Below are 23,326 nucleotides of genomic sequence, written 5' to 3' on the forward strand. Positions count from 1 at the left end.
AGGGCCACCAGTCCCTCCCCACCACAGCAGTAACGAAGAGGGTATCGAGCCGGGCAGTGCAGTACCCTGGTGACAGATTAGCGCTGCCAGCTACCGACACAAAACCATTTGGTGTGGGGAAATGATAGATGCTAACACTCATTTTAAACACAGGCAACTGAATTCCCGCAGACAGGCGCCACGGCTGGAATTTAGGGCACAGCTGGTAGGTTCAGATAAGGTGCGGAAGCAGTCCCACACAGAGCCGCGTTACTTAATAATGAAAATGTGGTGATGGATGCCACTGTCTCGAGGATATAACCTCCCCATTTAGAGGTTTTCAGCTCCCAAATCATCCATCCCACCGTCCCAGTCCCTCCTCCCCCTTCTTGGGGGGGCGGGCTGGGGGAAAGGATGTGTATGGGGGATGGGTTAAAGGCTAGGGGCAAAAGCAAAAAGAAGCTCACAATCCTAAAGAACTTGAGGAAAAGTCTGAAGAACTCAGTTTGAAAGAATGCGGTTCTGTAAGCTCACTCGGGACAGCAAGTTCAACACGAGAAAAATGGGCCACGTTACCCTCAATACTTTAATGGTTAAAGGTACCACCCCTATCTTGTTTCTATGACATCACAAAGAGCCAATCAGAATTTTCCATACAAAATTTCCCTCCCACCTGACTCTGAGCTCAAGGAGAGAGGTCCACTGCCCCCTCAACAGCGCCCTCTAGAGAAAAACTTAAAGTTCTGTGTATTCAAGTGGAATCTGTTTTCTCACTCTAATGGAAGACAGAACTAACGGCCAACATTTGGGAGCATCACAGGGTCCTCCTCTCTCATGACCACGTGCAGTGCCCCAAATTCAGTGTTCTCCTCCCCCAGATCGCACTCTCTTTTGAACTTCTTCCTTTTCTTTACCCTAGCCTTATACAGAACCTGATCTTCTTCCCAATAAATACTTCCTTCTCCAGCTCACCTCCATTCTAACAGAAGCTCGCAGGTCCTTCTGGTCCACAAGGCCAGCCATGGACTTGAGCTTCCTGTAGGGCAGAGCCTAGTCTCCGGTGAGCGGGGCAGACTGAGCCTTTGAGTGTCAGCACCCTGACCCCCATGTCTCCACTAGGACTATGTGAAGGATGTGTTTCAACCACAGGGACATGCTGCTGGCTGTCCCTGTCCACACAGGCACAGGCCCTTCCCCCTGGTTTGCATGCTTGCCCTTCCCCTTTGCTCCTTTCCAGGGCTCTAGACTTCAGACTTAAGCCTTCTCGCTTTGAGAAGATGTCCTTACAGCTGCCCACCTCCTAAGACCACCAAGCTCTCCGTCATAGGCTATTACAGCAATAATCACTCTATCTTACAGTGGTAGGTTGTCATCCCTGCCAGAACCAGGACCAAGTCCCTCTTTCACCATTTTCCAACTCTCTAACCCTCATCCCCCATGTAAGATAACAGACATGAAGCTCCAGCATGGATTCTGGAAGGAATACAGTAGGAAACCAATTATTTCCTCAGTGGGCTGAGATCATGCACCTAGAGCCCACAGGAAGTTTGGGAAGGACCATCTCTAATGAAGTCCTGGAAGCAGAGCCTGGGAGGGACCTAGAACTATTGCCGGCCATTTACACTTGAGTATGAATGAGATTTACTCTTCTTGTTGCTATTGTTGTTGAAGAGGAAAGGGTGAAAGGCCTAGGGACACTGAAGGTTTTGCATAAAAAACAAAAATAATCCTTCAAAAGGCAATAAATAAAAGCAGAATGAATGAAGAATGAAAGGAAGGTAGAAGCTTAGACCCCAAACCTTAGAACCTACACCTCTTCCATCACAATGAAATCCAGGCTGTGAGCATCTTAAAGTCCTAAATGCTGGCTGGGACTCCTTGGACACCCAGTCTGGCTCTCACCTGACCTTGAACCTGCTCTATTCTCTAAGCACAAACTGGAGATTGGCCCACCTCCGTGGGGCTCCCTGCAACCTGCTCTTGACAGAGTCCTCCTCCCATCACTGCTAACCAGACAAAGCTACAAACCCTGGGTGCTGATCGCCTGAGCCTGCAATCTGGGACAGAGAGGGCCCTGCAAAAGGCCCCATGTCCCCTGTGACCCTTTTGGTGGGGCTGAAGTGGCTCCTGCTGCCCAGATTGCAGCCTGCTGCTGTCAGGCACGCACCAAGGTCGAGGCTGTGCCTGTGCCCCAGACACAGCAATAATGGCTTATAATGGGCTGTAAACAGATGAAGTTTGCCTGGAAGATGCTCTTGCCACTAGTACAAGAGAAGATCCTTTCTCTTTAACCCTCTCCTGGCTTCCAATTGTGTCAGAGATCTAGGCCTTGTACCTGGCCTCACCCACCTAAACCGCAAGGTAAGGGGGGTTGTTATTATGCACACTTTATAGATGGGGAACCCTGGGGACAGAGAGGAATCTGCACAGCTTGGGTAGTTACCTAGACTTGTGTGACCTCATGACCCAAGCAATGAACTTGGAGGAGGGGAGGAAAATATGCAAGCAAGTGATACTGAAGTCTGGAGATTCAGAGGGGAAAGTGGTCAACATTTTACTTGCTATGTGACTTTAGACCCATTAATTAACCTCTCTAAGTTGCAATGCCCTCGTTTCTAACATGGGAGTAGGATTCCAGAACAGAATGATTGTGCTGATTGAAAGTAATTAGGTTCGTGCACTCCATGGCACAGAGATTTCTGTAAACACTTTCCCTTTCCTGTTCCCATTTTTTTGAGTCAAATAGATATTCCAGGTTTCTGAGGGACATGATCTGGGCCCTGGGGCTGCAGAAACCCCAGCCTCAAGCCCAGCCCTACTGTGGAAACTGCTGGGGACAGGAATGCTGTATGCTGTCTGCAAGGTCACCCTGGGCCAGGCAGGCTGGCGCTCCCTCCCTCTGTCCAAGCCCTGGGCAGCAAGGAATGAGCAGAGACAGTGAGGCCATAAATAAGGCCAATGAGGAGTCATAATTCTGCCTGCACCACCCGTGTGGCCATTCCGTCACGCTGCTACCTTTAGTGCAGCCACCGTCACGCCAAGGTGCAGGAGGGCAGGCAGCTCCTCAGCTGTGCTGTGCCTGTTAGGAGCCAATCAGGGCAGTGTGCCTGTGGACCGGGGAGTGGTGTCTGGGTGTCATCTGCTAGCTCCTTGCCCTTGACCCCTTACATGGAGACTTGCCCCCAGTGACCAGAGAGAGAAGGGCGCCAGGACCTACTGCACACCACGCCCATATAAGGCCCAGCTCTACTGTCAACCTTCAACCCAAACATCTGTGTTGTTGTTCTTCTGCTCTGGGACTTGAACTCCGGACCTTACATCTGCTAGGCAAGTGCCCCAGCTATGTCCCCGGCCATCTTTATTCTTTATTTTGAGGCAAGGGTTCATTAACTTGCCTTGGCTGACTTTGAACTCACTCTGTAGCTCAAGGAGATCTAGAACTTTCAATCCTCCTGCCTCAGCCTCATGAGTGGGGAATTAAGGGTATGTACTACCATTACCTGGCTTCCTCTCTCACCATCTGACACACCCAATATTTTGTTCACCTATCTTTGCTTTCTGTCTGGCCTGGCAGCAATTCCCATGACTGGACTCCCAGAGCAGTCACTAGACTCCCGAGGGTGGCCTCTTAGCCTCCATCTCCATTCCCAGCTTGGGCCCAGCTCTCAGTGGGGGTGTGGCATGGATTTAGTTGCTCAGCAAGTCTGTAATTTCAAACATCTCCCCAAACATACAGATACCAGTAAACACTCCACCCGTTCCCAACACCGTTGAGTCAGGGGGACGTGAAGGGCTTACCCAGAGAGGACCGACAGCTGCACACCTCAGAGAAGCCAAGCTTTCTCACCTAGATGCCTAGGCCAACTGGTCTCAACCTCGGGAGCATCCCCTAAGCCGTGTACCTCTGCTTCCTCTCTAAAGTGGATGCTAAGGAGGACAGTGAGGCCTGAGAGAGCTGCCCCTGCCGTTTTCAGTGCAACATGAGGGTGACGCCTTTGTGGGACCCAGCCCTGCAACCACCACATAGCTCCAAGAAAAGCTTGGCTTCCTTGAGGAGGAGTCATTTGTGGAGGAGAGTTGCAGGGCAGGTGGGGGTGACTCTGAGGGGCAAGGCAAGAAGAGGGCCTCAGGGTTCACAACTCTGAATGTCATAAGATGCAGCAACAGCCAGGCGGTGGTGGCGCACGCCTTTAATCCCAGCACTCAGGAGGCAGAGGCAGGCAGATCTCTGTGAGTTTGAGGCCAGGTTGGACCGACAGCCTCCAAAACAATACAGAGAAACCCTGTCTCGTAAAAAACCAAAAAAAAAAAAAAAGATGCAGTAACGGCAGAACCCTGAACACATGCATGCCCGTGTGTTTGTGTGCATACATATGCATGTGTGTACATCTGTACACGTTTACATGTGTGCATGTGCGGGGAATCGGGCAGGCAGAGGGCAGATAGCAAGCAAGTGTTGAAGCTTGTACAGTGTCAGGGGCACTGGGGGACTGTGGTGACTGTCCCACCCAGCCCCCGCTACTGACCTGGATGACATTGAGGAAAGGAAGGGAGGGGAACTTAATCTGCCCCTTTTGAAATATGCCCCACACGCAGAGACCCAGGCACTCTCCAAGCATTTCTGTCTGCTATTGGTGTGGTCTTGGCCAGGCCTTCTGTCCTGATGGGTAAACACTTCATCAGGAAATAGCTGGGGTAAGATGGAAAGACCAGAAATCCTACCCTGAGGCAGGTCTGCTGCACACAGTGGGCAACCTTCTCTCTACAGCCAGGAGACTCCTGGGGAACCTCCAGAGGATTCTGGTGGGGACTGCGGACAGCTGACATCTTCCCCGTTTCCCCAGATGTCTTCTAGTGTTCTGAGAGTGGGGATCTGCATTCAACTCCCTGTACTGGGATTTCTAGCTTGGAGAGCAGTGTCCTAGATCCAGGGACTGTACAGCTTACCCTGCGGCCTCATTGACATCGTCAGAGGAGTTGCAAATACATTGTGCAAAGACACACACATGCATGCACTCCATGACATGCATGTGTGTGGAGGTCACAGGACAAAAGAGCTGGGGTCTCTTCTTCCATCGTGTGGGTTCTGGGGCTCAACCCAGATCCCCCAACTCGATCGGCATAAGATGCCTTCACCAGTGAGAACCCAGAGAATAATGTGCATGACAGTGGGTGTGCAGTGAAGTTTCTAGCTGAAATCACCAGGATTGGGCTTTTACTATCTACAAGCCAGGAAGTAGCATTAAGCAAATCCTCAGTGGAGGGCACAACCACCTCCAGCTCCTAGAGAACTGTTGAGGCTGAAACAGGTCAAGCGCCCTCAAGCCATCCAGGCAGACCCTCAGTCTTGTACCTGCCTGGGTGAGCACTCCAAGGGAGGAGAGGTCACTTAGAGGTGCCTGCAGGAGAAGAACCCACCAGAGCTAGAAACATAAGCTTTGAGAGCACTACAGACAGTTCCCTGGGCCACAGGCACTAAGCTGGGATCCAGACAGTCACAGCAGAGTGCAGGTCCTGAAGGAAGGCTCAGCTAGAGCTCTGAATCAAAAAAGGAGAGAAGAGACAGGTCAAAGAAGAGAGGAGAAAGAGGAGTGAGAGACAGGAGCAGGGAGTGGGCAGGGCACACCACCAGGCTTGACCAGTCACTGTGTGAGACCACTGGTAAAACAGGAAGGTTGAAGATCTGCATGTCCCCCAACCTATGTATTCAAGCCCTACCCCAAAGTGATGAAGTTAGGAGGTATGGCCTTTGGAGATAATTAGGTCCCCAGGATGGAGCCATGTGCATGGGTCTGTGTTCTCATACACAGGAAGAGGCTATCGAGTTCTTTCATCTATCCAAGTGGCAGCATGCAATCCCCTTGCTGTTTGTCCCTGGGCACAGGGTTGAGGCTCCAAAGATTCTTATCTTTCCCAGTTCTCTCTTTGTTTTCTGCTCGCTCCCCCGATTCTCTACCACGATGCACTCATCCCTCTGGAACCGTAAGCCAAATAAACCTTTCCTTGTATAAGCTGCTTTGGTCATGACATTTTATCACAGCAATAGAAAAGTAACGAATACAGCTGTTTAAAACCAAAAGGCAAAGAGAGTGCGTCCTATCTTCACTGGTCTTTGTGTAGACCAAAAAACAAAACAAAAACCCCAAACAAACAAACAAAAACTCAGAGGGTAATTCATAGTCTTTAATGCATTTGTTGGAAAGAAAGATGGATTAGAGGCTGGGGGGGATGGTGGCTCAGTTGGAAAAATGATTTATGCATAAGTGTGACAACTGGAATTTGGATTCCTAGAGCTCACATTATACACACACACACACACACACACACACACACACACACACACACACACACACGAAATCCTAGAGCTGTCGAGGGGAAAGACAGGAGGATCTCTGAGGCTTGCTGGTCAGCCAGTCTAGCTGAATAGGTGAGCTCCAAAGTCAGACAGAGCCTGTCTCAAAACATAAGGTAGAGAGCAATTGAGGAAGACACTGGATGTTGACCTCCGACCTCCACCTCCAGACACCTGTACATGGACACACACACACACACACACACACACACACACACACACACATGCAGGCACTGGCACAAATAAGATGGCATAAGAATAATCTAAATTTTCAATTTAGGTTACTAGGATAAAGGAAAAATAAATCCAAAGAAAATAAAAAGAACAGTTTTTAAAGATATAAAAGCAAAAATAATGGGCCCAAACAGGAGACAAAGCAGAGGCGATCCCACAATGCAAGGCTGTGGTAGGAACATAGTGGGCTCATTCTAAATACAGGGTACAGAGGGGAGAGAGCTTGCAGCCCTACCCTCAAGAGTCGCCAGCGGAAAGGTGCCAGTGAACCAGCCACCAGTCCACTCATTGCCCAACCACACGGAGCAGAGGCATCGTGGGAGTGGGGAGGCCTCTGGTGGTCTCCAGAAGATGGTGCTGAGGCAGGCAGGCGCATGGGTTACTCTGCTTCCCTGGCCCTGAAAACAGCCCCAATCACTGCAATTGCAGATGCAACCCACAGACATCCTCTGCAGCCGGGACTGTTACCAACTCCACCCTCGAGCAAAGGGAACTGAGGTCTGCAAGCTGGTGAACTGGCCCCGGGCTTCAGCAAGCCTGTGGGCTGGGGCTTCCCAAGGCAGAGGCTGGGCTGGCCCTGGAGCTGCTCGTACCAGTGAGAACAGGCAACAGGAAGTAGGTGAAGAGGAGGGGGAGGAGCAGGACAGCAGAAGGGTATGAATCTGAGCATCGCCTGGGCACTTGGTGTGTAGGAGCAGTCAGTCCATGTGTCTGAACTTATTTTCATCTCATCACTGCTCTGAAGGTTCTCAATCTTCCTGATGCTGCTACACAGTTCCTCATGTTGTGGTGACCCCCAACCATAAAATTATTTTCGCTGCTACTTCATAACTGTAATTTTCCTACTGTTACGAATCATATTGTGAATATCTGATATGCAGATGGTCTTAGGTGACCCACATGTAGAGAACCGCTGCTTTAAAGGCTGCTATCGCTGGGCCTCTAGGGAAGCCTGATCCAGCTCCAAGGAAGAGGCTTTGCGGGTGGCCTGATGAGTATAGCTCAGCCTGGCCTTGAACTCATGGCACTCCTCCTGCCACCACTTCGCAAACGCTGGGATTGCATGTGTGAGTTAAAACAGCCGAGGAGGGCCGGGCAGTGGTGGCGCACTCCTTTAATCCCAGCACTCGGGAGGCAGAGGCAGGCGGATCTCTGTGAGTTTGAGACTAGCCTGGTTTACAGGAGCTAGTTCCAGAACAGCTACAAAGTCACAGAGAAACCCTTTCTCAAAAAACCAAAAAGAAACAACAACAACAAAAAAAACCCAGCTGAGGAGCCGGAGGCCCCAGCCCTGGGCTGAACTAGTGTCTGTCTTTTGGTGCGCCTGACTGACTGGCTCCCATCTAGGGGAAGCTAAGGAAGTGAGCTGGAAGGGCTGTGGGCGCCCTCAGTGGAGTAGGGGTTCTAGTCGGATACAGCCCTAGTCATGCCCCAAAACCTTGGCAGGCAGGTGGGCGTGGCCACACCTGAGGCTGGGGGTGGGCGGGGTCCAGAGCCGAAGCTGAGGTATTGGGCAAGGCCAGCCCCGAGGTTTCTGTGATTAACTGGACAGCGAGGTTTTCTCCGCAGGGCAATGGGGAGTCTTGGAAGATTCCAAGCATTGGCAGGCCTCGGGCACCAACAGCAGCTGGAGAAGAGCTGGGTTCCCCTAGCAGCGGGGCAGGGACCCTGACTAGCAAGGAAGGGGTGATCTCATTCCCTCTCTTTCCTCTCCGGGTCCTGGGGCTGGCAGCTCCCCGTGAAGCCGCAGCGCACATCCTTCAGCGTGACATTGGAACATCACTGGGGGAGTGGAGGGTGACGGAGCACCATCCCGGGCGGTAATGGCTCCAACGCCTAGAGGAAAATGACATAAATAATGTCCCATTAGAGGCGCCGAACTGCTCTGCCGAGTGCCTTGTTTTGCCCGCGACATGATGGTCTTCATAAACAGACTCATTTATTTTCCAGCCCTTGTTCGAGCGAGGTGGGGGCGGGGTGCCGAGGAAGGTGACCCGGCATCGAGGGCAGCAATGGGGACCCACTTGCTGCCCAGACTGTGACAAGATGCCAGCGCCCACCATCCATCTGCTCAGTCTTCGGGAAAACCCTGCTTCCCTGGCTGCCACTCAGTCTCGCTCAGACTCGTGGGTGGTCTCGATGCTCGCTAACCTGGCCAGGCAGCCAGGAGTTTGAGAGACAGACTTGCATTCAGATCCTGACCCCGCGGGGATCAACTGGGCCCCTCAGATGTAATCTAGCCTGTCTGGGCCTCAGTTTCCTCTTGTGAAAAGTGCCATAGTGGTATCTTCCTGGCTGTGTGAAATGCCTCCTGGGAGTGTTGAGGCCCAAGTGTCTTTCCTAAGCAGTGTCCTAGGCTTTGTTTATGGAGGCGCAGGTTCTCTTCTTCCCAGAGGGAGACTCATTCCTGTTGCCTCTGGCCTTCTCTAGCCTGGGCCTTGTACTGAGCTCAGTTCACAGAAGCTGTGTGAATGTGACCTCTGACACTTGGGCCAGATGTGTGGGACTTCCGACTGGGATGCTGCCCTGGACACACCCCTTCCCCTCTCTGGCCTCTCTCTCCTGGGAAAGGTTAAGCTGAAGGACACCGTGGCCCCTCTCATCTCCCACTTTGAGGATCCCCCCAGAATTCCTATCCCTCCATCTGCAGAGCACTCAGAAAGAGCTGGGCCACCCCTTGCCCTGCTGTGAGGCTTTAGGCAAGGACAGAATGTCTCTGTGTACATGGTGGTGTAGGGAGGACTGAAACCACCGAATCAGCGGTGTTCACTTGAGTTCCTGCAGTGTCTGGCATCGCTCGTGGCTGGGGTCACAGCATGAGACAAGACACAGCTTTCAGTGGTCCAGAGGGAGAAGAAGGGATCAGCCCCAGCATGGTCAACTCAGTGTTCTGGGTGCTGGACGGGTAGTGAGTGGCAGACACTGGCTTTAGATCTCTCATGCTGGCACAGAAGGCCCCTGGGGGCCTCTAAGCCGCTGTTATATCTGTTACTGACTGTGGTTTCTCTGGAGTAGGGCTCAGAAGACCAGAGGCTCGATGCTGGTCTTATGAGGATTTGATGAGAGGGTGGTGGACAGAGCCCCCCTTCTCCGAGTAGTCAAATGATCCTCTGTTTATCTCCTCTCAGAGACTGATTGAAACTTCTTCAGCTGGGGTCCCCAGGATACCTTGCTGTGTGCTGTACTTAGTAGTGACTCAGGGTTCCTGGCCTTCACGCGGAAGGGTCCCTGTGTTATACCACATTCTATGGTTATAAGAAGTCATAACCTGAGCTGGATGTTGGTGGTGCACACCTTTAATCCCAGCACTGGGGAGGCAGAAGCAAGCAGATCTCTGTGAGTTCAAGGCCAGCCTGGTCTGCAGAGCAAGTTCAAGGAGAGGCTCCAAAGTGATACAGAGAAACCCTGTCTGGAAAAACAACAAACAAACAAGTCATGACCTGTCTCATATCAAGAGGAGGCGGCATCAGTCCCACTTGTCCTCGATGGTGACAGATCTACAGATCTGATAAGTGAATAGGAGCTACGGTGAGGGAGGAGAGGGGAAACAGGGAGCTGTGCTAAGGTCCTGGGGTAGGAAACACTATCTGGTTCAATCCTGAAGAACCCTCGGGAGCACCAGGCCATGGCACTGGAACGGCCATCCTTGTGAGGAATGGACAGCAAACACACAAGTGAACAGACAGCATAACACTGGGCTGTGCTGAGTGTGGGCAGTCACTGAGATCTGGGTGCTGAGCAGGGGCGGGATGAGGCTAGGCTGTATATGCCAGCAAGTCTTTCCCAGGAGGTACCCACTGAGATGAGCTCTGTGGCTGGGGAGGGGGGGCAGCTGGCCAGTCATACCAAGGAGAGAGAGACAGTGAGAGAAATAGACACAGACAGACAGACAGACAGACAGACAGACAGACAGACAGACGGAGGCTGTTGCCAAGGCCACCAGGTGAGATGGCATTGTGGCTAGAACTGGATGAGAGAGTGAGTGACAGTGATATGGTGATGGGTGGGCCGGGAGGACTCTGGGTGGGCCGGGAGGACTCTGGCAAGGATTGTGGATTGTTTATGAGCGTGACGGGGGGAGACTGACAGGATATGTGGAGGGTAATGTAATCTGACTTTTCAGTAACAACAACAAATTGGCATTGTAGCACTCAGTTCTGGACTTAATACCCAGCTTCTATTCCTAGTGGCACGCTGATGTGCTGTGTGACCATGCACTTACACCTTCTGAGTTGTCAGTCTGGACCCTGGAGAGTCACAGTGGAGAGGATGGTGAGAAATGTGAGCGAGGCAGAAATGTCAGACCCTCGTGATTGGTGGTGACTGAAAAGGTGACTGTATGTCTAGTGAAGCTTAGTCTCGCATTGCATCTCTCAGTGGTTGAGTGACTAGCCTGTGGTCACACAGCTCTTCCTAAATACCACTAGGAACAGAGAGAAGCAAGGTATCATCCCCAGAATACAGTGTCACACTGTTGGGGCCAGTCTTGGCTCTGTGGATGCTCTGGGTTCCTAGCCTTCCTCTCTGTGTTTCCCCACCCTGTTCTGCCTTATCCCCTAGAGAACGCCCCTCCCTCCCTCCCTCCCTCCCTCCATCCCTCCCTCCCTCCCAGGATGCTGGTGGTTCTGGCTGATGCAGGCCCAGCAGGTGCTCTTCGCCTAGCTGTCGCTGTGATGAACAGCTTCCTCTGGTCGAGCAGATAACAGTACACACACAGGTCAGGGGGGGGCCCATGTAGCCCATCCATCAGGCCTGCGGCGGGCAGAGGGCTGGCACACCCTCGTGCCTGATATCTGCCACAAATGTGTTTTCCCCCAAGGTTAACAGCAAGAGTGACAGCTGAGTGCCTGGCATCAGCAAGGGCCCACTAAATGGCACCATCTAGGCCGACTCCTTATCCCGATGAACACTCCCCCCGGTCTTTCCAGGGATGTGCCTCCTACCCAGCTCCCTGCAGCCCAGACTTTCCAGCTGCGAGCACCAGATCTTTGAAAGCTAAGATGTGCAGAACGTTACTCCTTGGGAATTGGGAGGCATTTCAAAAGCGTGAAGTCTGGATCTACTTGGCTGGCCTGTGTTCAGATACAGGCCTTCCCACTCATTTACTGTACTGGGGTTATAGGCAGGTGCCACTCAAAGCTTAAAATTTAATCTCTTTAAAGTGCTTAGGACAGTGTCAGGCACATGGTAGATGTAGTCTTAACTCTGTCTCTCTCAGCCTCACTGTCTCTCTCTCTGTGTCTCTACGCCCCTCTCCATATCTATGTGTGTTCACGTGCATGCAGAAGCCCAAGGTCAATGTTGGCTGCCTCTCTCAATCACTCTCTACCTTATTTACTGAAGCAGCGTCTTTCACTGAACCTGGAACTCACCAATTTTGCTAGATTGGATGACCATTAAGCCCCACAGATCTTCCTGTCTCTCCTTCCCCAGCACTAGGATCATTTTTAAAAATTGCCACCCTGTCTTTTACATGGGTGCTTGCATAGAAGTACTTTTCTGATTGGCCATCTCCCTAGCACTGGAGTTATAAATCTTGTAGGCATGGGACCTCAAAACTTTCAAATTATCTTGGGACCATAGCAGAGGGTCTGGCTATTTGGAGGATTGTGGGAAAAGACTGGATGTTGGTGTTTGTTAGCTCCAGACTCTCTCACCTCTCCCCAACTCCCTCACACACACAACTGCCAGGTTCTCTGCATAATGCAGCCTGTTCTCAGCAGCAGACTTGCCTTCCAGCCTTGCATTGAAGGTTTCGAGTATCCACTGCATAAAGCCTCACCAGCTTGGAGAGATGTTTATCTACCTTTTCACCTACCTGTCCATCCACCCATCTATGTATTCAATCTATCTGTTAACCTACTTTGCCCATCCATCCATCCACCCACCCACCCACCCACCCAACCATCCATGTACTTGTCTATCCACCCACCACTCATCTATCCACTGAGTCCATTATCTACTCACTCATTTTTATCGATTCATCTACTCCATCCTTCCTTCCATCTCCATGTATCCATCCATGCATGCATCTATCCACCCAGTTCATCTGTGGTAGTTTGAATGAAAATGGCTCCCATAGACTCATAGGGAATAGCATTATTGGAGGTGTGGCCTTGTTGGAGGAAATATGTCACAGGGTGTGGGCATTGAGATTTCAGAAGCTCAAGCCAAGCCCAGTGGCTCACTGTTTCTTCCTGCTGCCTGAGGACCCAGATGTAGAACTCTAAGCTACTTCTCCAGCACCACGGCTGCCTACATGCTGCCATGCTTCCTGCTATGATGATAATGAACTAAACCGCTGAAATTATAAGCCAGCCCCAATTAAATGCTTTCCATTATGAGTTGCCTTGGTCATCGTGTCTATCCACAACAATAGAAACCCTAACTAAGACATTATCCATAGCCACACATCCACATGTCCACTCCACTCACTCTCCATTTACCCATCCTGTCACTCACTCACTCATTCCCTCTACCGTCCTAACCACTTAGTCACTTATCCAATCTTTTATTCATCTGTCCATCCATCCTGTCCAGGCATCTAAGTACATATCCCTTCCATTACATCATCATATTCATCAATTATCCCACTCTTTATTTATCTTTATTGTCTTAGGGTTTCTTTTTTTTAATTTTTTTGTAAGATTTATTTACTTATTACATATACAGTGTTCTGCCTACATGCCAGAAGAGGACACCGGATTGAATTGTAGATGGTTGTGAGCCACCATGTGGTTGCTGGGAATTGAACTCAGGACCCCTGGGAGAGCAGTCAGTGCTCTTAACCTCTGAGCCATCTCTCCAGCTTAGTTAGGGTTTCTATTGCTGTGAAGAAACACCATGACCACAGCAACTCTTATAAATGAAAACATTTAATGGGGTGACTTACAGTTTCAAAGGTTTAGTCCATTATCATCATGGTGGGACATGGCAGCATGCAGGTAGACATGGTGCTGGAGAAGGAGCTGAGAGTTCTACATCTTGATCCACAAGCAGCAGAAGGAAAAACTCTGTCACACTGGCCAAACCTCAAAGCCAGCCTCCACAGTGACACACTTCCTCCAACAAGGTCACACCTACTCCAATAAGGCCACACCTCCTAAGAGTATCATTCCGTATGAGCCAAGCATTCAAACACGAGTCTATAGGGCTATTCCCATTCAAACCACCACACATATTCTCTTATCCATCCATCCATTCATCTTTTCTTCCGCCCATGTTCTAGACTCCTATCACTGGTCTCTTCATCTAGTTCATATCTGCTCATTATTCTTCTCATCCATCTTCTGTCTTCTTTTTTCTCCTGTCTCTGTCTTTCATTATCTCCCTTCTTTTTTCTCTTTCCTCCTCTCCTTTTCTATTTTCTTAAGTCTATCCATCTGTCTTTCTATCATCTATCTGTCTGTCTATCCATCCATCCCTTTACTCAATTCTGACTGAGCACCTATCACGTGCTAGGCACTGGATTGTCTACAGAAAGGGCTTTACAAATTTGCTTCACCTTCTACACACAATCAGTGTTTAGCCCTACAGAAAGCACAAACACAAACTAGCAGATACTAGGCCATGGTAGCTCACATCCCAGCACTCAGGAGGCTGAGGCAAGAGAAATGCAAGTTTGAAGCCACCCTGGGCTACATACTGAGTTCTTGTCACAAAACAAAATAAAACAACCCCCATCACCCCCTCAAAAAAAACTGAACAAGAAAACAGCCAACACAAGATTGAACATACTCTGCAGAGTTAAGAAACCATGTCAAGGGACAGAAAGAAAATTGTCTTTCTGCTTGGGCATCTGAACCAAGATCTGTCCTGAGCCCCTGCTGCCCAATTACTAACTATTCAGCCTGAAACAGGTTTCTTAACCTCCCTAGGACTCAGTTTACCCATCTCTATGACGGGGCAGTAATGAAATTCCTGTCAGAGGACCATCACAATGGTCAAACTATCTTAGTACGTGTTGTTCGAATGGTCCCGACAGGGCTTTATCATGTGTCTCAGAAGGAGCATTAACACAAAAAGAGAAAGCTTTGAAAGAGTTGGAGATGTGACCACTGAGACATTATCCACAGCAAGGAACTGCTACAGAACGCAGTAGTCACTAGTCCTGCCTCCCCTGGGTGCTGTCTGGAGACTGGGAGTACTACAGGATGTTGAAGGGGAGCTGAGAAAGACAGGACACTAAGACCAGAGGGAACAAGAGACAGGCGATGATGCTAAGAGTGCAGGAGGAGTCTGGAGGGGCTGGAGCCTTGGAGGGAGGGGCTAGTGTGTGGGACTGGGAGCCAGTGAGGAGACTCGGTGGAACAGTGGTGAGAAGGCAGAAAGGTGCCCCAGCTTCTCCTGCCCTCCCGTGTCAGTGTGCTTAGACATGGGGAGACGGATCACAAGTGCTGAGGCTGTTCTGAAAGTCTGCCGGGCCCTGTCATCATCTTGCAGCATGTAAAATTCTCAGGATACCGTCCTGCAAGAGACTTTTTGAAAAAGAGTTTTTTAGTAAATCAGGCTTCAGAGTGCCACATTCAGGAGCCCCGATGAGACCTCTAAGGCCACCACAATTAAACAGTCACAGTCTCATAATGAACTGAAGCCAGGCTCTGTCAGGCTCAGTTCCGGCTGCTGCCAGATGGTATGGTTTTGACATATTTATGCATTCTTCAACTAACTGGTGCAGTGTGCCAGGCTCTGGGACATCCTGGAAATTAGGCTTCGATGGAGCTGATCCTCAAGGAGCTTGTGTCCCAGTGGAATAGAAATGTCTTCGTTTCTTCTTTTGATGCTGTGATAAAATATTCTGGCAGAGTCAACTTAGAGGAGAAAGGGCTTATTCTGGCTCAGGTTCAAGGGTACAGTCCATCATGGTCAAGAAGTGAAGGCAGCAGGAGTTGGAAGCAGAGTTCACATTGACATCAGGAGATGGACAAGATGTGAGCAGTCTAACGCTGAGCTCACTTTCCCATTTTTATGCAGTCCAGGGACCCCTGCCCAAGGCCCAGGGGAGTCTACCCACAGGTAAGATAAGTCTTTCCACATGAATTAACATAATAAAGATACCCACTCTCCCAAGGTATGCCCAGAGGCTCTGAGATTATAGATTCTGTCAAATTGACAATGCCATTGAAAGAAGCCAATGGGTCAATTAGCATATAATCTCATGGAGGTGTAGCAAACACAACAGCCCATGGAGACTTCCTCTTTTCTTGCTCTCCTACTCCTATGCTGCAGGACTCACTGGTCCGTGGAAGATGTTGTAGAAATGTGCCAGGTTGGTAGATGTGGTTGGCACACACATTTGCATGCAAAGACCCATGAAGATATGTCTGCTGCTTGATGGGTAGTGAAGTATTAGTAGGGCTTTTAGACAATGAAAATAAATTTCTTGTTTCACTTTCAAATGGCCACATTTTGTGTAAACCTCACCTAGATACTGTGGGTGATGGGATCACTTTGGGAGTTCCTTCTATAAGTCGTGGGAGTTATTCATTTGTCCACTCCACATGTGATTCTGGCAGCTGCCTTCATTTGGTACTGCTTGTGGCGCTGAAGACTTCACTGTCCTGGGATGAATGCATTGCAAAACACAGATGTAGGGACAAACTCTCGGGTCTTGTGACAGCCCGGGGGAGGGGTCCTACAACAGTTCAGACAAGGGGTAAGGCTTCCAGGAGAAGGTTGCTCCTGAGCTGAGCCTCAACAGATGAATGGGAGTTAGCTAGCCTTGACTGTCAGCTTGGCGGGGCTAATGGATGCCTAGGAGGTCAGTAAGTGTGTCTTAGGTTTTTATTGCTGTGAAGGGACAGCATGACCACAGAAACTCTTATAAAGCAAACATTTAATTGAGGTGGCTCTATTACAGCTTCAGAGGTTCAGTCTATTGTCTTCAGGATGGGGAACATGGCGGCATGCAGGCAGATGTAGTACTGCTTACATCTTGACCAGAAGGCAGCAGGAAGTTAACTGTCACACTGAAGCTTGATGGGGGGGGGCAACCTCAAAGCCCACCCCCACAGTGACACACTTCCTCCAACACAGCCACACCTCCTAATAGTTCCCCTCCCTTTGGGAGCCATTAGCTTCAAACCACCACAGACTATCTGAGAGAATATCTCCAGAGATGATGAACTAGGGATGAACCCCTCCCAGATTGTAGATGACAACTTTTTACAGCAATGAAAAACTGACTTCCCTCAGGAAATGCATATGAGACAATGAATGTGATGACTTTGCTTTGATCCCATCCTAACTGGGTTTGAAATTGCCTGGGAGACTCTCCCTGGGCATGTCTGTGATGAGTTTTCCAAAAAAGGTTTAACCATGGAGGGATGACCCACTTTAAATGTGGGTGTCACCATCACATTGGTTGGAGAACCAAATAAAAAGGAATAAAAAAGATCAGAGGAGTGAACAGCAACTTGATCTCTGTTTGTCTCCTGACTTCCTCATGCTCCTGCCTCTGTGCCTTCTCACTATGGTGTACTTGTGAGCCAGAAAGAAACCTTTCCTTCCTTAAGTTAATTATGACAGATATTTTATCACAGAAGCAGGAAAAGTAGCTAACAAGACAGTGCTGAGCATGGGGCTGTTGCTGTGAGAAATTTGACCTCATGGTTCTTAGTTCTTCGGAATTTGTTTGTGAAAAGAAAGTGGAAGGAGAGTTGAGGGCTGTGGGCTAGAGAACCCCTGGAAAGCTGTAAGCAGAGATCACCGGGTCTTTCTGGTAGGAGTTCAGAGGACAGATTGCTAAGAACAGTTTGGAAAGTAACAGACAGTAAAGGCTCATGTGGTTTCAGATGGGAATGAGGAGTCTAGTGGGAACTGGGCTAGAAGCCACTCATGTACGTTGTGAAAAAGGATCTGATGCATTTCACCTAGATCCTGGAGATGCAAAGAGGCAGGGTTTAAATGTAACGGACTAAGTTGTCTAGTGGAGGAAATGTCAAGACAGCTAGGATGTGCATGGTTATTGCTCACTGCTGTTAGTTAGCTCTATAGTGAGAGTGGCAAGCTATGAACAATGGAAGATTTGCCAAGGAAAGATGGTGGCTAGTTCAAAGATGCAGAAAAGGGGGGTGCAGAGAGCAGCTGTAATTGTTAGCTAGATCAATGTCACTAAAGAGAAGCTTTGTGTGCTTCCCCAGTATGTTGGGAAAGGTACCCCAAAGGAAGACCCTGTCCGTCAAAGGCCTAATTGAGGATTCTGTGGAAGGAGTACCCTGCTGTTCAAAACAACTGTCTTAGTCAGGGTTTCTGTTGCTGTGAAGAGAACTCTTATAAAGGAAAACATTAAGAAGAGGGCTGGCTTACAGTCTCGAAGTTTTAATCCATTGTCATAATGGGAAGCATGGCGGCATGCAGGCAGACATGATACTGGAAAAGTAGCTGAGAGTTCTACATCAAGATCTGAAGACAGCATCTGAAACCTCAAGGCCCACCCCCACAGTGTCACACTTCCTCCAGCAAGACCTCACCTACTCCAACAAATCCACACCTCCTGAGAGTGCCATTCCCTATGAGCCTATGGGGGCCATTTTCATCCAAGCCCCCACAACAACCACTAAAGGAAGTGTTTTTTCTAGGTTCAGCTTCCAAGGTTCACAGAGGCCACCACTGTGGTCAAAGGAGGCTACATCTTGATCTGGTAGCAGAACTTGGAAGCACTATTCACCAGGTGCTGTTTCTGCAGGCAGCAGAATGTAAGAGTTAGGGGTCATGGAGACTTACACCAAGGCTCCAGAAGGCTGCCAATGATCAGATTCCCTGCAAGGAAACTGGTTTGAGAGAAAATGGCCACAGGAGTGTACATTTGAGCACTTGGTCTTCAGTTGGTGGAGTTTGGTTTGGGTTAGAGGTGTAGTCTCGTGGGAGGAGGGGTGCCACTGGTTCCCAGCTCTCACTCCCATTCTCTCCTTCTCTCTGCTGTGTGGCTGTTGTCTCTTGTTTTGGTCCGATCTCTACTTGTGATGCCCTTTTCTTCTATCTGGAGTATAAATGCTGGATCTGTGCCACTGTGTGTGGAAGCACGTGACTTAATTGAGTTGATGGGGCTCACAGTTCAAAGAGTTATAGTTTCAGCCTTCTAGCAAAAGTAGGTTAGATCCCTTGGAGACATGTGGGGATAAATTATTTACATTTTGCTCTTTCCATTTTTTAAGAAATAGCCAGTTTTGAGTGATTGTAATATGAATGGATTTTCTGGTGTTGTTAATTATTTCAAGCTTTAAAAAATATTTATTTTATTCTGTGTGTGTGAGTGTTTTGCCTGCATGTGTGTATGTGTATCATGTGCGTGCTGGGCTCCCACAGAAGTCAGAAAAGGGCATCAGATCCCCCAGAACTGGAGTTACAGGTGGTTGTGGGTCACTCTGTGGGTTCTGGGAACCAAGCCTAGCCCTCTGCAGGAGCAACAAGTGCTCTTAGCCACTGAGCCATCTCTCCAGCCCTTATTTCAGGCTTTTAACAAACAGTTCATGAAAGAAGCTGTTGGATTTACCACAGAGAAAAATACTTCTTTTGCTTTGGATTTTTGCCTGCTTAGAATTTTTTGAAGTATAAGCTGGGATTGTCAATTCACTATGCAAACAAAACTTTTTAGACATAATAATATAACAACTTGTTGTGTTGGGAAGGCCAGTTTCAGAGGTTTCTTTCAAATATAAGCTATGTCATTCTACTGAGACTGTAATTTCCAAATGTACAATGTGTTCACAGACGTGCCCTGCTTTCAGTTTGCTTTTTTCCTATTTTGATTTTTTTGTTGTGTCTCCCACACGCTTGCCAAAAGCTAGGCTGCTTCCGGTCCTTGCACTGAGCTTTAAACACTGAACAAACTGGAAAAGGCAACACGTCACAGAAAAAGTCTGTGTTTTGTGGATTTTTTAATAAAAGTTTTCAAAAGGGTTTTTAAAAAGAAATTGCTTTAAATCTCAGAGGAGACTTTGGACTTCTGAAGTGTGGGGGTTGTTAGAGATGAAGACGTTTGAAGTGGGACTGGATGCGTTTTGCCTATGAGATAGCCATGAGTCTGAGGAAGAAGGATAGAATGTAATGTTTTTAAAGTGGTACATTTTATGGGCTGGACAGATAGCTCTGGGAATAAAGTGTTTTCTTGGAAAGCATGGGGCTGCAGTTCAGATTCCCAGAACCCACATAAAAGCTGGGTAAGGGTGGAGCCTTGCCTGTAATCCCAGCACTCAGGAGGCAGAGACCAGATCCCTGGAGCAAGGTGGCTAGCTGTACTAGCTCCGAGCTCAGCAAGAAAGCCTGCTTCCTCAATAAGGTAGAGACCTATTGAGGAAGAGAACTGACATCACTTTTAGGCCTTCACATTTGAGATACACACATATACACACAAGTGCACACAAAGATTAGTGCATACACGTTCTAATGCATACACACTAGTATATATACACATATGCATATATACACACACAAGTGCATACACACATATACAAACAGCACATACATGTACCCAAATCTACGTACACATATATACATACATACATGTATATGAACATGCACACATACAAACACACACATGATATGTTTAGGTTTCAAATTGACAAATGATGACTAATATTCATTGGCAACTTGACTCAATTTGGAAATACCTAGGGAACACATCTCTGGGCATGTTCGTGTGGTGTTTCCAGAAGAGCTAACTGTGGAGAGAAGACCATGGTGGCACTACCCCATGGATGGGGTCCTGGACTGAGTTAAAGGTGTGGGGGGGGGTCGAGATGAGCACCCACATTCATCCTTCCGCTTTCTAACTGTGGATGCAATATGACCAGCTACCTCATGCTCCTGCCACACCTCCACCACGATGGACTAGACGCTCACTCTGTCAGTTAAAACAAACCTTTCTTAGGCTGCTTTTGTTAGATAGTTTGTCACCACAGTAGGCTATTTACTAATGCAATGGGTATTCCATGAGCCTGTCTAACCTTGGTTCTGACTTCCTGGAGTCTGAGTTGTTATGCCCAAGAAGAGTGAAGATGAGACTAAAGTTAGTGTGGTCCTTGTCTGAGTTACTTTTCTTTTGCTGTGAAGAGACACCCATGACCAAGGCAACTTGGAGGACTTGCTTAACGTTTCAGAGGTTGAGTCCATGACCATCATGGTGGGGAGCCTAGCAGCAGGCAGGTAGGTGCAGCACTGGACCAGGAGCCCGAGAGTTCATACCTTGAGCCAACAACCATGAGGCAGAGAGAGAGAGTTAACTAGGAATGTCATGGGTTTTTGAAATCTCAAAGCCCAACCCCAGTAACATACCTTCCGCAACAAGCCACACCTCCTAATCCTTCCCAAACAGTTCCACCAACTGCAGACTAAGCACTCATCAAATACGTGAGTCTATGGGAGTCATTCTCATCCAAATTACCATGTTCCTCTACCTATGCTGCAGGTATGAAGACCTTGAGAGGAGCACTGGACTGGGACTTAGCAAGCCTCAAGCATATGACCTTGATGAGTAAGCTACTCCCTTATTTGAGCTTCAGCTCCCATTGGTACATGGGGGATGGAGAATCTCACCTTGCCAATGACCTTAAAGACAGAGATAATAATGAGGGGAATCTCAGTCAACACTTTGTGAACCTATATGCCTGCATGCCTATGTGCTCACTGTGTGTCTGAGCTGCGGCCTGGCTCATGAGGAGGCAAAGGGGACTGTGAGCCTGTCTTTGAAGGCCTGAAGAGGGGACTGCTGCTTTTGAAGCTCTGCTCCTCTGGCCCTCTAAGTGGTTTGGGCCTTCCTGCATCCCTTATTAATATGCCAGCACCTGGAGAGGTGTTAATCCATATTAGCTAATGCCTTTGTTACTGCCAGCACTTTCATTAGCAGGCAACACCTCCAGTTTGCAGCTCACTACTTCACGGAGCCAGCTGGCATTCAGCTGAGAAAAGAACCTTCAGGAATGGGGCTGTCAGGAGGAGGAGGACAGAAGTAGGACGATTGTCTGGAGGAGTTGTCTCTGACAAGAGCCAAAATCATCTCTGCCCTCTCCCCAAGGAGGTATGGTGGGGTAGCCCCATTTGGTGAGGGGAAACTGAGGCTCTACTGAGACTATTCAGCCATACCTCTCTGGGTTATTGTGCCTAATGCCTGGCTTCTCAAATACTTGTGTATCGGTGGGTACCCTACAAATACATTTGTGTCTGTGAAGTTACACTGTAGTGAAGGGTGTGCCTCCCTCCAGCCCAGTGGGGTTTGCGGTTTCCTATGCTGCCTGTCTGTAGAGAGAGGCTGTCTCATTCCAACACCATGTTGTCTTCTGAACCATGCTGGGATTACCCCAGCCTGAACTGCAGCAGCTCTGAGGCAAAACGAAAAATACTGCTAAGCCACAAGCGTCTCACCAGACAGGGCCTGAATTCTGATCATGTCTCATGAGCTAAATCAAGTGAGAGCCACGTGGGAGGGCAGTTATGTGGGAAAAGTGACATCTGCAGGGTGGTGCCTGGAAGGGGTCAAAGTCAAAGATTAGCCCTCCCTCCCTCCATCTATCCATCCCTCCGTCTCTCGTTTTCTTCCTTCCTTCCTTCTTTCCTCTCCTCCTTCTCCACCTTTTTTCCTTATGCCCCTCCTCTTCCTCCTCCTCTTCTTCTTCCTCCTCTTTTTAACCAGGGTCTCAGGTAACCCAGGTTGGCTTGAACTTGGTATATAGCCAAGAATAACCCTGAACTTCTGGCCTCCACCTCCTGAGAATTGGGATTATAGGCATGCATTATCACCTCTAGTTTATGCGGAACTGGCCCAGGGCCTCATGCATGCTAGGCAAGCACTCCACCAACTGAACTACATTCCCAAACCTAGTGCTTTCCTTTTTCTTTTCTTTCTTTTTTCAATAGATTGTTGGATTGAACTTAGGACCTCAGACATGCTAGGTGAGTGTTCTATCCATACCCCACTCAGTCTCTCCAGCACTTGGTTTATTTTAATTAGTCAATCAATCTAGTAGGGTGTGTGTGTTTGAAGCACTTCTCTCTGCAGAGTCATCTCATTGGCCATTCAAGTGCTTTTTAATAGTAACATAGCCTAGAGCAATTTGTGCTTTCATCTATGTTACCAATAGAGCCAGGCGTCTGTAAGCACTTAGGAAAGTGCTTCCTTTTGGGTGTAGGATGTCTTTGCAACATTTCTGTACAATTTGAAATCGCTTCAAAATGAAAGTGTCTGTATGCATAGGTCCCACATGTGCCTGATGATGCTATGGATGGATTGTCATGGGGCCCCACATTTGCCAGATACTATGGATGGGGTTGTCAGGAGAGGCCACTGCAGAGACTAAAATACACTGAGTGTTTAAGCAGCATTTGCTAACTGTGTCCAGACACTAACAGGACAATGACAAGGCTACTGGGAGAAACAGCACTTGAAGTGCAGCAGACAGGGAGACCCTCAGACATGGGCCTCTGAGGGTCTCATCCCTTCTCACTCATCCACTGTTGAATGCCTACTGTTTGTAGGTTCCCACAGGGTGCTGAGGCTTGATGGTGAGTGACACTGGAAGACACAAAAGAAGCTTATGGACCCACAAAAGAATCAGAATAAAAAAGTCATAGTGCCAGCTGGAGATGTCATCTGATGAAGATGACCCATGGCAGGTGACCCATGGCATCCAATGAAGGACATATACAGATCTACATGATGGTATCTATGGATGGGTATCTCCCTAGATAGCCCAGGCTGGACTTGAAGGTCCTCCTGCCTCAGGTCCCAGGTTCTGAGATCACAGACACATACCAACTCATCCAGCT

This window comes from Mesocricetus auratus, unplaced genomic scaffold, assembly GCF_017639785.1.
Source record: "Mesocricetus auratus isolate SY011 unplaced genomic scaffold, BCM_Maur_2.0 Super-Scaffold_100028, whole genome shotgun sequence".
Lineage (NCBI taxonomy): Eukaryota > Metazoa > Chordata > Mammalia > Rodentia > Cricetidae > Mesocricetus > Mesocricetus auratus.